Source organism: Emys orbicularis, chromosome 3, assembly GCF_028017835.1.
Source record: "Emys orbicularis isolate rEmyOrb1 chromosome 3, rEmyOrb1.hap1, whole genome shotgun sequence".
Lineage (NCBI taxonomy): Eukaryota > Metazoa > Chordata > Testudines > Emydidae > Emys > Emys orbicularis.
In genome coordinates, this window is record NC_088685.1 from 144192079 (window position 1) to 144208624 (window position 16546).

Genomic DNA, 16546 nt, shown 5'->3' on the forward strand with positions numbered 1-16546 from the left:
GGAGTAGAAGAAAAGAGAGGGAGCTGTATCCCCATCCTACTTTCTACACTAACTGGCAAAGCTAACCGGTCTCACCAGGGAGACCAGACTGTACACCCCATGCACCAGAGAATTTAGGGTGGGATTGTGCCACTTTGAGGAAGTCCCCCAGATTTCCCCCGGAGCTGCGCAGTTACTCAGTGTCCGCTGCTCAGGTTAGGGTTTAATAAGTCATTAATACTGTGTACTCCCTAACACTTCCCAAAAACTTGATGAGTATTTCAGAAAGCTCAGCCCAGATTACTGTTTCAGTACTGATAGGAATTCATGGCAAAGGAGGATCAATTGGAAGTCCCATGTGTGCAACAATGAGGCAATCCGGAGATGCAGAGAAAAGTATAAAGTGTAGGCTCCCTTTGGAAGAAGACTGCAACTCTCAATTTTCTGTAAACGGCAAGAGAGGGACTGTGTCTTTGCTAAAGGTCAACAGTAGCATCAACTTTACAAAATCAGATTGACTTTTAAAGATAACCTTATAAAGCATCAGGAGATACTTGAATCATAACATCTTAGGTTGTAACATTATCCATCCTGCGATGCCATGCCATGCCATGCAGAGGAAGTTCTTATTCAATAAACAACCTCCTCGCTCAACTCTAGAACAGGTTGGATGAAATAAGACTTACAACCCCCTTTAGAGTATGTAAGCACAATGAATGAAGAGATGACTTTCCATTGAACACCAGCCAGTGTCATGTAGCCAGGTACACCTCTACCCCGATATAATGCAGTCGTAGGGAGCCAAAAATCCCTACCGCGTTATAGGTGAAATGCCGTTATATCGGGGTAGTGGCGGCAGGGTTCCAGCGGTGATTTAAAGGGCCCGGGGCTCCCCGCAGCAGCCGGAGCCCCGGACCCTTTAAAGCGCCGCCGGAGCCCCGCTGCTACCGCGCTATATGCGAACCCATGTTATATCGGGTCGCGTTAGAGCGGGGTAGAGGTGTACTACACTAGGCATAAGAAACTGAGGCTGGGCATAAGGAATTTGCTAATATTCCAGCATATTTCCTGTGGATAAGGCGTTCCATGTTGCTTTAGCCACTATTTTATGACAACTGTTTTTGTTACAATTATTTTGAATTTGTATTGCAGCAACACACAGAGGCCCCAATCAGAATTGCCTTTTAAACAATTTTTTACTAGATGACACTTGACAGCAGCATTTAACAGTAATTCATCCCTTTGGTCAGGGACCTTAATGGGGTGGCTAACCTTTACCCAGTTTTGTGCTGATTGACAGCTTGCTAGAAGCCCACCACTCACCTCCAGTTTGCAAAAACATAACTGGGGTGTTTCTAGCTGTGAAATTATAAGATGTGTTGTCATGCTCTTTTCTGTGCTCTGCACCTTTAAATGTAGAGTGTCTCTGTTGTGAGGCAGCTGCTGTTTTGCTTTCTGTTTCAGGGCCAGAAGGATAGGGTGACTCACTGTGTTTTCTTGCATACGGAGGGTCAGATTTATCATGGTATTACTTCAATTTTCTGCCATTATAATGCTGTGGAAATTAGTGGAGTTTAACTCGCATAAAATGAGAGTAATACAGAGGTGAATTAGTCCCAGAGAGAGAGTGTTTCTCTCTTTCTTCTGATATAAAAGTTATTTGTTTTGAGGAATACATGTTGTGCTCCCTTTATACGGAAAAGCAGAAGAGGAGCAGATTGTAGCTGCCTCATCTCTAAAATAGAGAAGAGAGGCAACAGAACCTGACATGCAATCCTGCATCTTAGTTCAGGTGCCCCGAAAGCTTAATCCCTATATCAAACAGGAGAACACATCTACATTGGAGACAACTACATGGGGTCACAAGCCACACTTTAGCCATGCTGACATATTCCGTCTGTCCATGGATGTCTACAGCTAGGCACCCAATACAAGAACTGGTAGAAACATTATTTCAGTTCAATTAAAAGCACTGTCCGCAAGCCCCTAACTGGATGTGTTTCTTTTTTGGATGTGGGATATCAATTATGGAGGAGATGTCCTCAAGCTGCTTAGCAGCCTTTCTTATTAAGAGAGGACCTGCACAAACAGATGATTATGGTCTGACAGTGGCAAGACAACAAGGTGAGCCTGAACCCCTGATGTTAGGGAGCTCCACAACTGAGGGTCTTCAAATAAGAGAACCCTGCCCTCAGCCCCTGACAGCTTTGCCCAAGCTGCTGCTGTTTGCATCACTGATATTGAATATAGCACTCTGGAAAGGGAATTGAGGGTCAGGTGGTCCCCAGGCTAATGGGCTCCTAACCTATTTAGTGCTTTGCAGATGAGACCAGGATTTTTAAGCAGGTACCAAATTGTATGAGGAGTCAGTGTAGAGCTCAGAAGATGGGGGTGGCATGCCTTTGCTGATTTGGAAATGAGCTGTAATATGCTGTATTAGGTGAACTTTCCACATATAGCATTCTCTGTTAGCTCTAGTTAGAGCATATTGCAGTAGCCCAGCCTGGAGATGACAAAGCCATAGATTACTGATGCTAAATTTGCATCTAAAAAGAAAGAGGCCTCTGGCTAAACTTAAATAGGAAAAAGGGATTTCTGGCTGCTGTTTGGTTGTGTAGGAGCTACGAGGAGTCCAGAAAGACTTCTGAGACCGCACTCACCTTGATGCTCTGAGAGAACAGTGGGTGCAGTCAAGGTTTCTGCTAATTCCTCAAAATGTTTTTCTCTTCCTTCAAGGATCATCTTTGTTCTACCAGGGTTGAACAAGAGCCAACTGTTCTGCATTCAGGAATCAGGAACTTATTTCTTTTAGGCATTGGCACATGGGTCAGTGGGGTGGTAGCACTGTTTTCTCCTGATGGATAAGAGATATAAACGAGGATGTCATCTACTAATTGTTGGATGGGAGCCATTGGTTGAGCGTGCTGATGGCCTGCATGTGCGTGTTATTGGGGAGAAAGATCACCGGGCAATCACTACTCTGGTGTCTCTGCAAAATGAAAGAGCAAAGCCATCTTAGGCTTGGTCTACACTTACCCCCCAAGTCGAAGTAAGGTACGCAAATTCAGCTACGTGAATAACGTAGCTGAATTCGACATACCTTACTTCGAATTTACCGCGGTCCACACGCGGCAGGCAGGCTCCCCCGTCGACTCCGCGGTACTCCTCTCGCTGAGCTGGAGTACCGCAGTCGACGGGGATCACTTCCTGGTTCGATTTATCGCGTCCACACCAGACGCGATAAATCGAACTCGGAACTTCGATCCGCAGCCGTCGAACTACCGGGTAAGTGTAGACTAGCCCTTAGTGTTTATGTTGTGGGGTTTGCCTCTCTCTTGAAACAGGAAAGGGCCTTATTTAGAGGAGCCACTGTGGTCTGTAGTTTGTGACCTATTGTAAATATCATCTTTTAAAAGAAAGAAATGGATTTTTTTTTAAATTGCTTTTCTTGGAAAACAAAACTAAATGTCAAATTTCTGCTTAATTAATCAGCAGACCCAAATCCATGAGAAATGTCCCCAGAATTGAAAATTAATTGGATTTTCACTGAAAGACCCATAGGTAATGAGCGAAAAGCTGCAGATTAAAGGCTTTGCATCCTTTGCAAATTCTGCCTCTTGGTATCTAATTGCACCTCTATACAGTTTACTGCTTTCAAGCAATGAATTACTACTTCGCATGATGTGTTTAATTTCATGTCGTTTTTCATTTCACTTGACTGAAAATAGAAAAGTAAGAACAAAAGGTTTATTTAATGACAACACTACACGCTAACAATGCTAATGCTTTCCAGCCTCATCTTTCTCTAAAATTTAGTTTGCAGCACAATTAAAGAATGTAAAATATTAAGGGCAACTGCTCAAGGAACTTGGGCCCGATACTGCAAAATGCCAAGAACTTGTGATTCCAGCTGAAATCAGTGGGTGGTAAGGGTGTTCAACAGCTTGTCAAATTGCAAGTCATCATAAGAAAGGAAGGACGGTGTTGTGGCTAAAGCACTGGATTGGGGCTCAGGAGATCTGGATTGTACTCCTATCTCTGCCATAGACTTAAGAATGGCCATACTGGCTCAGACCAACGGTCCAGTGTCCTGTCTTCTGACAGTGGCCAATGCCAGATGCTTCAGAGGGAACGAACAGAACAGGGCAAATTATCAAGTTTCGTGTTCCATTTCTTGTTGCCAAGACCCAGCTTCTGGCAGTCAAAGGTTTAGGGACACCCAGACCATAGGGTTGCATCCCTGACCATCTTGCCTAATAGCCACTGATGGACCTGTCCTCCATGAACTTACTCATTCTTTTTTTAACCTTGTTATATTTTGGCCTTCACAACATTCCCTGGCAATGAATTAGACAGGTTGACTGCGCATTGTGTGAAGAAGAACTTCCTTACATTAGTTTTAAACCTGCTGCTTATTAATTTCATTGGGTGATCCCTGATTCTTGTGTTTTGTGAAGGGATATATAACAATTTCCTGTTCACTTTCTCCACAACAGTCATGATTCTATAGACCTCTGTTATATGTCCCCTTAGTCATCTCTTTTCTAAGATGAACAGTCCCCGAATCTTTTTAATCTCTCCTCATATGGAAGCTGTTCCATAACCCTAATAATTTTTGTTGTCCTTCTCTGTACCTTTTCCAATTCTAATATACATGTTTTTGAGATGGGCAACCAGAACTGCAGGCACTATTCAAGGAGGCGTACCATGGATTTATATAGTGGCATTATATTTTTTCCCTTTTCTAATGGTTCCTAACATGGTTAGCTTTTTTGTCTGCCTTTGCACATTGAGCAGATGTTTTCAAAGAACTATCCATGATGACTTCAAGGTCTCTTTCTTGAGTGGTAACAGCTAAATTAGATCATATCATATGGTATATGTAGTTGGGATTATTTTTTTGCACTTAGCCCTTGAATTTCATCTGCCATTTTGTTGCCCAGCCACCCAGTTTTGTGAGACCCCATTGTAACTCTTTGCACTCAGTTTTGGACTTAACTATCTTGAAGAATTTTTTATTGTCTGCAAATTTTGCCATCTCACTGTTTACCCTCTTTTCTAGATCATTTATGAATATGTTGAACAGCACAGGTCTTAGGACAGACCGTGCTATTACTTCTCTTAATTGTGAAAACTGACCAGTTATTCCTACCCTTGTTTCCTATCTTTTAACCAGTTACGGATCCATGAGAGGACCTTCCCTCTTATCCCATGACTGCACGCTTTGCTTAAGAGCCTTTGGTGTGGGAACATGTCAAAGGCTTTCAGAAAAGACCAAGTTTACTATATCCCCTGGATCACCCTTGTTCACATGCTTTGTTGCCTCACCAATCTATTAGAATTCTTTGAGGGTGTCATGATTTCCCTTTACAAAAGCTGTGTTGACTCTTCCCCAACAAATTGTATTCATATATGTCTGATAATTCTGTTCTTAACTGTAGTTTCAACCAATTTGCCTGGTACTGAAGTTAGACTTACCGGGCTATGTGGTTTACCGTGTGACCTTGTACAAGTCACTTAATCTCTCTCTGCCTCAATTCCTGGGGGCAGGGATTGTTTTGTGAGTTTGTACAGTATCTTCCATAATGGAACTCCAATTTAGTCAGTGCTGTCATCATAAATAATAATAAAAATTGTGAGCAATTTCAGAACTACATTGTTCCCTGAAAAAAAATGGAACTGCAATTGGTTTGTTCTTTAACAAACTAGAATTTATTTGTAATATGAACCAGCAGTAAAATGAAACATTTCAAAAACTGCAGTATGCTTTTGAGCCCCGAGGTGCCTTTTGTCTTGGACTCCTCAGTGCCACACATGCCTTTTCAATGTATTTCCATTGTGGTCAGTAGAAGCAGCCAACCAAGTTCATCATCTTTGGAGGTATGCTCTAGGACTAGAAGGAATTGGAGCATTGAGAACAAATGCAGGTTGTATGAAGGCTTGGCTCCATGTCACAAAAATTACCCAACAACTGGAACAGGGTGAGGCTTTTAATATCCATGTGCAGTTGAGCCTGTTTCTACCAATCACCAAAAAAACTGTCACAAATAAATACGGTCACATCATAGTTGTTGGTGTTTAAATAAAGATCAGGCAAAGATGTATAGGAAATCTTGGAGACACTTTAACGTTGTAACTTAAAATAGGAGGTTGCCGGTCAGCTGTGATCCTTACTGCATTGCATTTCACTGTATATGCCTCAGTGAAATATCCAACTGTTTGTTTTTATTTGATAGCTTTCAAAATATTGACAAGAGAATGAAAAATACGAAGTTTAGTGTCTCCTTTAGTTCTTCTGCGAGCCAGAATGTTAAACAGCAATAAATGGGTTGTAGTTCTGTGTGTTGGTTTCTTTTGCTCTTGATGTTATGAGTGTGTTGCAATGACTGGGGCAAGATGAAGCAAAACTAGCTTGCTCCACTGTGGGGTCAGACTTTAGCATCTGAGGTAGTGAAAGAACCCAAATCCTGTAAACTCCATGAAAACTCCAGTTAAATAATTGTTTGTGACGCTAAGGACTACTTTTAAATGGGCAGTAATTTATGGTCCTTACATTGGAAGGCTTGAAGTAGTAACTTCCTTTAATTTCCTGCCATAATTGTAAACTACTGACTCTTTATTAAGGTCAGCAATGGGCTAACTAACCAGGAGCATGGCCATTCCTCTCTTATTGATCTTATTATTTCATTGATCTGAGGTCAATCCCTGCATGTCAACTTTTGGAAAAATCTATGTGGTGATACTACAAAAGACTACATCATCAGTGCAATCTCCTAGTCACCCCTAGCCCTTAATGATTTCTAGCTAAATCATCAAGCCTGGCAATTTTGCACAGCTTTACTGTTTTATACTGAAACAGCGTAAATGTAAAACAGTGCACGCTGCCTTTCTGTTACTTTAAAGGCAGTACTAGCTCTGGAAGGGTCTGGCAATAGTCTAATGCTAGGTAGAAGCAAAGAGGATTTTCTCTTGACGTTCACTTCTAACATCCAAATCTTCGGCATGATGTAATTACTGTAATTATACACCTGGCCCTGCAAGGTGTTGAGCACTCTCAACTTCAATGGAAATCGAGGGCACTCAGCTCCTTAAGGGTCGTCAGGCCCTTTACTGAGATATTTTTTCCCCAGTGACATGAAGGTACATTGCTAAGACACCAACCCAGTAACTAATAAATGCTTACATTTGATTTGATTTAAGTTTCTTACAAAAATATGGAGCTGTTTTCCTTCCCATATTAAGCTAATGATAACCATCTGATGTTATGGTATCCAAACATAATGGTTTAGCTTGATTCCTGCATCAAGCGTAGCGTGACACGTGTCTGACTCTCAAGACCTTGGAACTTTACAAGAACAGTCAAGAGCACTGTGATCATTGAGACTATTCTGTCTGTAAAGCGAAATATAGGCATTTAAAGAGATTAGAGGGATAGGGACCGGGACAGTAGTCAGCTGCAAACAAATACAATGTCACTCTGCACCTACAGGAAGGATAAAGATGACCAGACTAAATATTAAAAGTAACAATTGATTTTGGGTGCCTCAATATTTGGTTGTCCTACTTGAGACATTTAGAAGGAGCCTGTGATTGTTAGATGGTACGTAGTCATCACTTCCTTAAAGTTAGGCTCATTTAAGGTGGGCACATTGATGGGGGTGTACAAACACCACACCGGCCAGGAAAGGGTTAATGAGCTGTTGTGGGCTCAGGGAGCCCTGCCCTGCTACACTTGCAATAGGTGTCAGACGTGGAAGGAGGGGTTAAAAGGGAAGAGCGCACAGCTCAGATGGGGGCTGACCAGGAAAGAACAGACTTCCAGCTCATGCTCTGTGAGAGAGGCCTGGCTGGAGCCAGAAACTGCTTGAGAGACCGCTGCTTGCCAGAGCCTCCCTGGAGAAAGGTAGGCCTAACGAGGGACTGTTGTTTGCTAACAGTGCCTTATTTGTGCTGAAGGGTAAGACTGTGGCAGGTTGTGCCCCACCTAAAGGGAGTGGCAGCCAAATAAACCCCTTTTTGTTCATCCAGCTGAGGTCTTAGTAATGGCTTGTCCTGAGCCCAGGAGCAACCTCAGGAACACGGGGTGGATAACGTGGACAGAAGCCTAGTCCCTGTAGTCTCACAAGCTGCTTCAGGCCCTGTTGCAGATGCTCCCATTCGCACTGTGTCCGCTGCACGGCCTGGGCCCACTGAGCCAGCAGGGCAGCCAGTGTGCAGCCTCCTGGGGCGGTCTTGGATCAGTTGGTTGGGGATATGCAAACCTGCCCGGAGGAGATGGAGAGAATGAGACATCCAATGCGACCAGCTTCATATCAAGACTGATGTAGCCAGGAAGGAGCCTGTTAAAGATGGTTTCCATCTGGAGGGCCCATCGCTACTGTTTGCTGTATGGAAGATTCCCCAAATTGTCCCTGGGTTTCTCACCCTTTGAACTCCTGTGTGGGAGACAGCCCCAGGGTGTCGTAGTCCTAGCACAATGGTCTCATTTCGCCAGATTCTGATTTTGCTTATTCTGGTGTAACTCAAGAGTAACTCCATTGTAGCCGGTGGATTTACACGGTGGTAATTCTGATATGAAATCGAAATCAAGCCTATTGATTTCAGTAAGTTTTTCCTGTGTGAAAAAGGGCTCTGAATTTCTGGGGTCAGGCCTTGATCAAGGATTGAAGGATTTGGACCTATTTTACTGTCTGTTACAATTAAGCAGTAAGTCACAACAGTGAATTTCTGGATGATTATAGCCCAGCTGTATTGGAGTCCAGTCATTAAGGCACTATATGGGGCCTGTGTGTGCATTTAACCACCCAAGAAGTAAAAGATTGCTCTGAAATGTACAGCCTGGATAGCTTTATTGTTGCTATGAAATTGACTGCATACATAAATATAAAGGAAACAGTAAGGCCCAAGTGTTTACTGGGCATTAGAGAGATGTTTATGGCATCTTTTACAATGCAAGCAGAAAGCTCAAATTGTGTCCAGATTCTAAAGATACTGCACAATAATTAAACACAAACACTAAGGGTCGGACAGGAACCTACAAATTCAGGAAACTTTCAGCTGATGATTCTTATTCCATTCTTATTCATCTCAGTGGGCTAGATTGTCTCAGCGCTCCTTTGGCTGCACTGGGAATTAAGGCAGTGTAAAACTCCCCTAATTCTCTGTTTGGCTGTGCTCAGATTGTAATTCCAGGTGGGATGATGAGAGCAGAGGCTAATCACCCAGTACTCCTGCTGCCTGGAAGGGGTCAGAAAGGGGTCTAGAGTGGAAGAAGCCCTGACTCTGCTCCTCTTCCCCTCATCCATTCACCAGCCAAGCTCATGGAACAATTCAGTTACTCTGTGAAAAGAGGTGAAGTAAGTTACTTCCTCCAGAATAAGGATCTGTGAGTTACAGTTCATGCTCTGATCTGCTGTTGGAGCGATGCACCTATGTTAGCTCTTTACTCGGGACAGGTTGTAAAGTGACAGTTTAGCCCCTTGTGCCAAGATATTATTATATATTGCCAATAAATTGCCTAGGGAGGTTGTGCAATCTCCGTCATTGGAGATTTTTAAGAGCAGGTTCGACAACACCTGTCAGGGATGGTCTAGAACAGGGGTTCTCACAACACATTTTTTGGTGGCCTCAGAGTGCGGCCACCACCTCTTGCTCGTGGCTGCACTGACATTTTTTCCTAAAATACTTAATTAACTTTAGGAAAAACAAATCAATATGCACATATACACGTCCAAGACATTGTAATTTATTTATGTAGGGTTTTTTCAGACTCAGTAATAAAAATAATGTACAGTGGTCTCTATTCTTTACTGGACCTAAACAGAATAGAAACAGAAATAGGGTACTTGGCATGTTCTTGTCTTTTTGTTGTTTCTTTTGCTCTTTTGGTTGCTTTTTAAAAAAAAAAACTTCCTAGATAGTAAGTCTACTGCTGTGAAAAGAGAGATTTGTATGTTTGTTAAGATCTCTTTTCACAGCAGACTTACTCAGCCCCAGCAAGCTCTGGCTCCAATTAAGCCCTGGATGGGGACATGGGCAGGGAGGCTGCAGAGCCCAGGGACGATGGCATGGGTGGTGAGCCTGGGACCAGAGCCTGCTATTGCATGGATGGAGCCCAAAGCCCCATGGCCAAAGCCTGCCCCACGCCACAGGGAAAGTGGGGAATTCACCACCTGCCTGCACCTCCAGCGTTTGTGTCTCTGGAGAGGGGTGGGGCCCAACCCCCACTGGTGGCCCTGGAAGAGGGGCCACTGCTTCCCCCTCACCCCCATCACAGCCCATGAGGCTGTGGCCGCATTTGAGAAACGCTGGTCTAGAATACTTAGTCCTGCCATGAGTGCAGGGAACTGGACTAGAAAACCTCTAGAGGTCCCTTCCAGTTCTATGATTGATTTCTGTTAATTACCAACACTGTCTTCAGAGCTTTAGGAGACATAAAGGAAGACCTGACCTATGCACTGAGGCCATTATAGTCAAAATGGAAAGACTAAGGGCAGACACAAAAACAGTAGGAACTCCGAAGATGGTGTTAACATAGTATCTTTCTCTTAGTAAAATGTGGAGCCAGCATATTACTAATATAGATAAGTGCCTGAGGACTGCCCAGAAAAGAAACAAGTTCTAAGTAGAGTGACCTTGTGTTCCTGAAAACCAGGAATGTCCTGCTTTCATGACTTATCTCTGTGTTCCTGCTGGTTTCACAAAAATCAGTATTTTGTCCTACCATTTGTAAACCACTGAAAATTGGCCACTGGAAGGAACCACTAGCCTGCAGAGCTATTGAAATTGGCAGCAGGTTAGCTAAGGCATAGGTATCTCAAGCCCGGCTAGCTCAGTCGGTAGAGCATGAGACTCTTAATCCCAGGGTCGTGGGTTTGAGCCCCATGTTGGGCGCTTCATCTTTAACGGGGGGAGGGATAGTTCAGTGGTTTGAGCATTGGCCTGCTAAATCCAGGGTTGTGAGTTCAATCCTTGAGGGGGCCACTTAGGGATCTGGGGCAAAATCTGTACTTGGTCCTGCTAGTGAAGGCAGGGGGCTGGACTCGATGACCTTCAAGGTCCCTTCCAGTTCTAGGAGATGGGATATCTCCATTAATTATAAGGACCGCCGCCCACAGTGCCTGCCACAATGATTGAAGCTTCTGAGTTGTGACAGTAATAATAAATAGTAACACTATGTTGGCTGTTACCTTTGTTAGTTTCATTCAAGCCACTTCTTTTTCTGGACCCGCATGCTGCGATGACTCATTTTAAAATGAATGCATATATCCCAAACATAACACACAGCATGCAGATCATATTTGCCAACACTTCAATTGGAAATAATCAAAACAAACTGCAGGCTTCCAGTATACCTTTATATGGCATTACAACAATTAGCAAGACTCATTTGCAGATTATATCTCTGCCAATAGGTGGCAATCGCATTTTCTGCTTTTGCTGCAGCAAAAAGTGTGGCCCAGATTTTTTAAAAGGTGGCCACTGATTTTGGGTGCCCAACTTGACACCGTGGAACTGCCATACATAGATGTCTCAAGCTGGACACCCAGAAACGGATACAACCACTGTTGGTGGCTACCTGTGAAAATGTTGTTTGAGCACAAACACTGGCAGCAATAGATGGGGCTAGCAATTTCCTTATTTGTTGCAATATTAATTTTTAAAACTTCACTGAATAAATATTTAGGGTGTTTGTGAAAGGTGCTGCTTTCTAACTGTGACTTTTATCCATTTTCTAATAAAGTTGTAACAAGCAGAAGGCAATGCATTTCTGGATGAATAGAGCATAACAGTTTAACTACTAGAGAAGTGTACTGATCTCCATGGGCCTGAATGTGAACTTCGTCCTTCCCCTGGAGAGCAGTTACTCGCACACCTAGAAGTACAGTATTGCTATTTTGAAATGGAATTTTTATAGAAAAATAAGGAAAATAATTAGACCTGTTCCTTTAATGAACATTGCTAACACTAGAATCCCCATCGCTGGAGGGTTTTTTAGAACAGGGAAGACCAGCATCTGTCAGACATGGTCTAAGTATATTGTTCATCCTGCCTCGGTGAATGGGACTGGACTAGATGACCTCTTGAAGTCCCTTCCAGCCCTCCATTTCTATGATTTTGTGCCCTCTATATGTATACAACGGCATCTTCTGTATTAGTCTCTATCCCGGTCACTGCATACATGTTGGTTGCTTTTTCAACTATTGCAATGCAGCAAGCAGTTGTTTTTATTGAGTTGTCCACAGTGATACTAAGATCTTTTTGGTGAGCAGCTGCAGTTAATTTAGAAGCTATCAATGTGTATAAGTAGTTCAAATTGATCCTTCCACTGTGCATTAACTTGTACTTGTCAATGTTGAATTTTTACTGGTGCCCAATTACCTAGCTTTGTTAGGTTCTTCTGAAGTTTTTCATAAATATTTCTAGGCTTGATTCACCTAACTAATTTTGTCATTTGCAAATGTTGCCACCTTGTGTTCTCCTACATTCTGACTATTAATAAACATGAAGAATGGGTTTCATAGTACAGGCCTTTGGGTCACCCCACTATTCACTTCCTTCCTTGTTAAAATTGAGTTTTTAATTCTATCCTTTCATTTCTGTCTCTTAACAAGTTTCTGAGCAATGCCTTTTGCCCTTCTAACTCTAAGAAATTACCTCTAAGCAATTTCTTCTTGGTTTCTTTAATAAACCCCAGTGAGGGTCTTTGGCTTTTTAAAGTCCATATCAATTATGAATTGACTTCAGTGGGAGCAGCAAGCTGACCACTGATACCTTTTGAAAATCCCCCTGCACATACACAGTTATAATGAGAGAGAAGGAGATGTCTCAGCTTCTGAGTATTTGGGAGATGAAAATTCACTCCTGACTCCCACAAGAACATGGTCGTCTCTGTTAAATTTGTTGTAAAAGTTGACCCCCAAAGTAGTGAACCCTGTCAGTCTGCCTAAAGCAGGGGTTCTCAGGACAAATATTTTGGTGGCCTCAGAGTGTGGCCACCAACACTTGCAGGGAGCCACTCTGACAATTTTTCCTAAAATACTTAATTAACTTTAGGAAAAACAAATAAATATGCACATATACATGTCCAAATCAGTGTAATTTATTTAATGCTAGCTAGTAAGTCAGTTGTGAAAAGTGATATTAACAAACATACAAGTATTACTTTTCACAGCAGCCTTACTTAGCCCTGGCAAGCCTGGGGACAAATTAAGCCCCAGAGGAGGCAACAGAGGCCAGGGGCAATGGGGGGGATTGGTGGGGGGCAGGGGAGGCAGCAGGGGGCTGGAGCCTGAATCCCCGCACCCGGAGCCTGCCGTCCTGCTACTCCAGGGCTGAAGCCCAAAGCCGGAGCCCTGCCATCCCTGGGAAGGTGGGGAACTCACCTGCTGCCTGCTTCTCCAGCATGGTGCCCCAGCAGTCTTCAGAGAGGGGCAGGGCCCAACCTCTGCTGGTGACCCCAGCAATCAACACCAAGGTGGTGCATTCAGGAGCAACAGGGAGGGGGAGGGACCACTATTTTGCCCCCAACCCCCACCCCATCACAGCCCAGGAGGCTGTGGCCGCAAGAAAAGACCCTGGTGGCCGCATTTGAGAAATGCTGGCCTAGAGGTAGACCTCTTCAGTACAGAGCAAAACCACCAGATAAGCTAGATCTTCAAAGCTAGGGTGACCAGATAGCAACTGTGAAAAAACGGGACGGGGGTGGGGGGTACCTATATAAGAAAATGTCTCAAAAAACAGGCCTGTCCTATAAAAACGGGACATCTGGTCACCCTATTCAAAGCATTTCCCCTTTCCTGCCAGTGGTCCTTCTATCGTATTTGGATTGAACTTTGAGTAGCTTTCGAACATCCTTTCTACAATCTTGGACTCTAGCCCTGCAGTGAGATCCTTGACCATGGAGCTTCAAGCTTTTGCAAAGTCCCGAATACCACACACAGGTATTGGTTCACACTATACTGTATCCCATTACAGGAGTGGGCCCTTGGTCAGGCAATGGAACAGTTTAAAGTGGGAATCGCTAGGATCAGATGACATGGTAATATAGATCTGGATATTGTCAGCCTACTGGTGATCTATAGGGCCATGCTGCCATTATTATTACCATGGCACTTAGAGGCTCCAAGTGAGATCAGATAGATAGTGAACAAACACATAGTAAGAGAAGAGCTAAAGCGCTTACATTCTAAACAGAAAAGACAGATAATTGGTGGGAGGGAAAGCAGAGGCACAGAAAGGTGAAGTAACCTGTCCAAGTCACACAGCAGGTCAGCGGCAGAGCTGGAACAGAATCCAAGTCTCCTGACTCCCAGTCTAGAGTCCTAGCCACCAGGCACCAACATGAATAAATATAATGAATCTCCAGGGGATTCCAGAGAGTCCCCAGAGCTGACGATGCAACACCATGAACTATACTTTCCTGAAAAGAATGAGTTGGAACCACTCTGACGCAACTCTACCCACCCTCACTAGCCCACACAGCCACATCAGCGGTGCCTTGGGACTAGCTATTTCCAAAGCAATTGATAGCTGGCCATACTGACCACTTTAGGTCCATCATGCAAAAGTCATTCAAATAAATTAATCGGTAATGCAAACTAGCATCATCGTGCAGCCGAAAGCGAGTTCAAATATGTGTAAAATATATTTTTATTCAGAAGCCCCGGGAGGTATCCACTGCCTTCTTGATCACCTTTCAAAACCTGGGGGGTAAAAAAACATAAAGCAGTGAGATGTAGCATGTTGCCGTTAAATACGTTTTGCCACTTGCAGGCCAAAAAAGAATCCAGGGTTTTTCTTGAATGCCATCCCAAAGGTTATAACTGTCAAACCAGGATATAGTTCTGAAGTTTGGAAAAGGCCAGTTATCCTACAAGTGGTTTTTTCCTTTAAAGAAAAATGTCAACTATGGACTTCATTGGCTCAAGAAATAGCTTAAGAAGATACTATCAGTATAGAAAAAGGGAACAACACAATGTTGGGGAAGAATAAAGTGGCATGAGAGAGAGAATGACTGAACCAACTTAGAACACAATTCTGAGGAAATATGCTCACTAGCAGTTTGACTTTTACCCTAGGCATGAGTTAATGCAGCTGCATGGGTGTAATTGAGGGTGTAATCTGGCCTGCGGTGTACAGAGCAGTTGCCTGTCTTTACAAATAGACTGCTGAGCCTAAAGACATACACACAGCAGTGGATTTCTCAGGGTGCGTAGCTAGATTTCTATCCAGCCGTACAGTTATGTGCAGTACAAAATTTTGTTTGAAATAAAGGTGTCAACATATTTAGGCCAGGACCCATTGGAAACTACGATTCAGCATGACCAGTGTTACCAATCCTCTCATGAACACATCTGAAATTCAAGCCAAGACTATGATGTAGCAAAAGATCAAAATGTGATGCAGTTCTTTTGGCAACCTTTTTGGGTTGTTTTTCTCCTCTCTGAGGAAGAGGAAGGAGATGATCATAAAAGGGAAGGTTAGGTGATAAAGTTAGATACTGGAGGAAGGGGATGGACAAGGAGCTGGAACAACAGAAGGTTCTTGTGGTTAAGGCACAGAACCAGGAGTCAGGTGACCTACGTACCCCTTCCCCCAACTCTGCCACAGACTTAAGTGTCCTTGGCTGTCACGTAGGCCAGAATTCTCAAAAGTGGCTTCTGATTTTGCCATTTCAGATGAGGCACCAAAATCAGTGACAACAACACTGGCCTTAAGCTCTCTCTCTGCCTCAATTTCCCCATCTGTAAAATGGGGATAATAATTGCTTGACATGGTCACAAATACTCAAAGCTGAGATGAATGTATATATAAACATGTTTTACTGTATGTATTCTTTGGAGTAAATTGATTTAATCAGTTTCTGAGGTTTAGATTTGGCTGGTTTGTATGGATCTGACAATTATGAAACTTTGGTCAACAAAAAAGCCAGACAGGATTTAGATTTTATTCTGATTCTCATTTACACTCTGGCACATTCATACCTACTTTAAGGCCCTTTTCTGTTGCTAGAACATGCAGCGTCAAGGGACGTTGGTGTAATTGAGAATCAGGCCCCTAGAGTTCAGAATGATACATGCATCTCAGCTTGGAATATTTTGGAACAGATCATGTGGAGCTGTGCTAATTTACACGAGCTAAGGGTCTGCCCCATAATTATGCCCATTTTACAACTAGGGAAACTGAGAGACAGAGCAAAATAACATCAATATTATAATATACTTGGTTGCCTGGCTAGGGATACCAACATGGAGTATGTGTGTGTGAGAGAGACAGAGTGTATGCAAAACAACATCAATCAAGTTTAATTGCTGAATCTTTTCTCAGAATTAGAAATCTGTGCAAATAAGAGAATGTGACCAAATATTGTTTTAATTGCAATAGAGTAAGAATCTATCACTCTAATGCAGGACAGCTTAGATTTTTGATTCAAAGGCTGGACAAAAAAGCAGCATTCTTGTCCAAAGTTATGTTGCTAAAACAAAGTCGAAATTATTTAAACTACTAAATTGTTAGTACAACTGTAGCTTGTGTGCCTCTCTTCACCTCCTTGCAAATAGCATAA

General features: G+C 43.1%; 1 protein-coding gene and 1 non-coding gene across 2 annotated transcripts in view; both read left to right on the forward strand.

The window, feature by feature from the left end:
- KIF26B (kinesin family member 26B) overlaps positions 1 to 16546 on the forward strand; it is a 424817-nt gene that overhangs the window by 255319 nt on the left and 152952 nt on the right. The gene's annotated exons all lie outside the window — the stretch shown is intronic.
- On the forward strand, positions 10800 to 10872 carry TRNAK-CUU (transfer RNA lysine (anticodon CUU)). The gene has a single exon. It is a non-coding gene; the product is annotated as a tRNA-Lys (tRNA).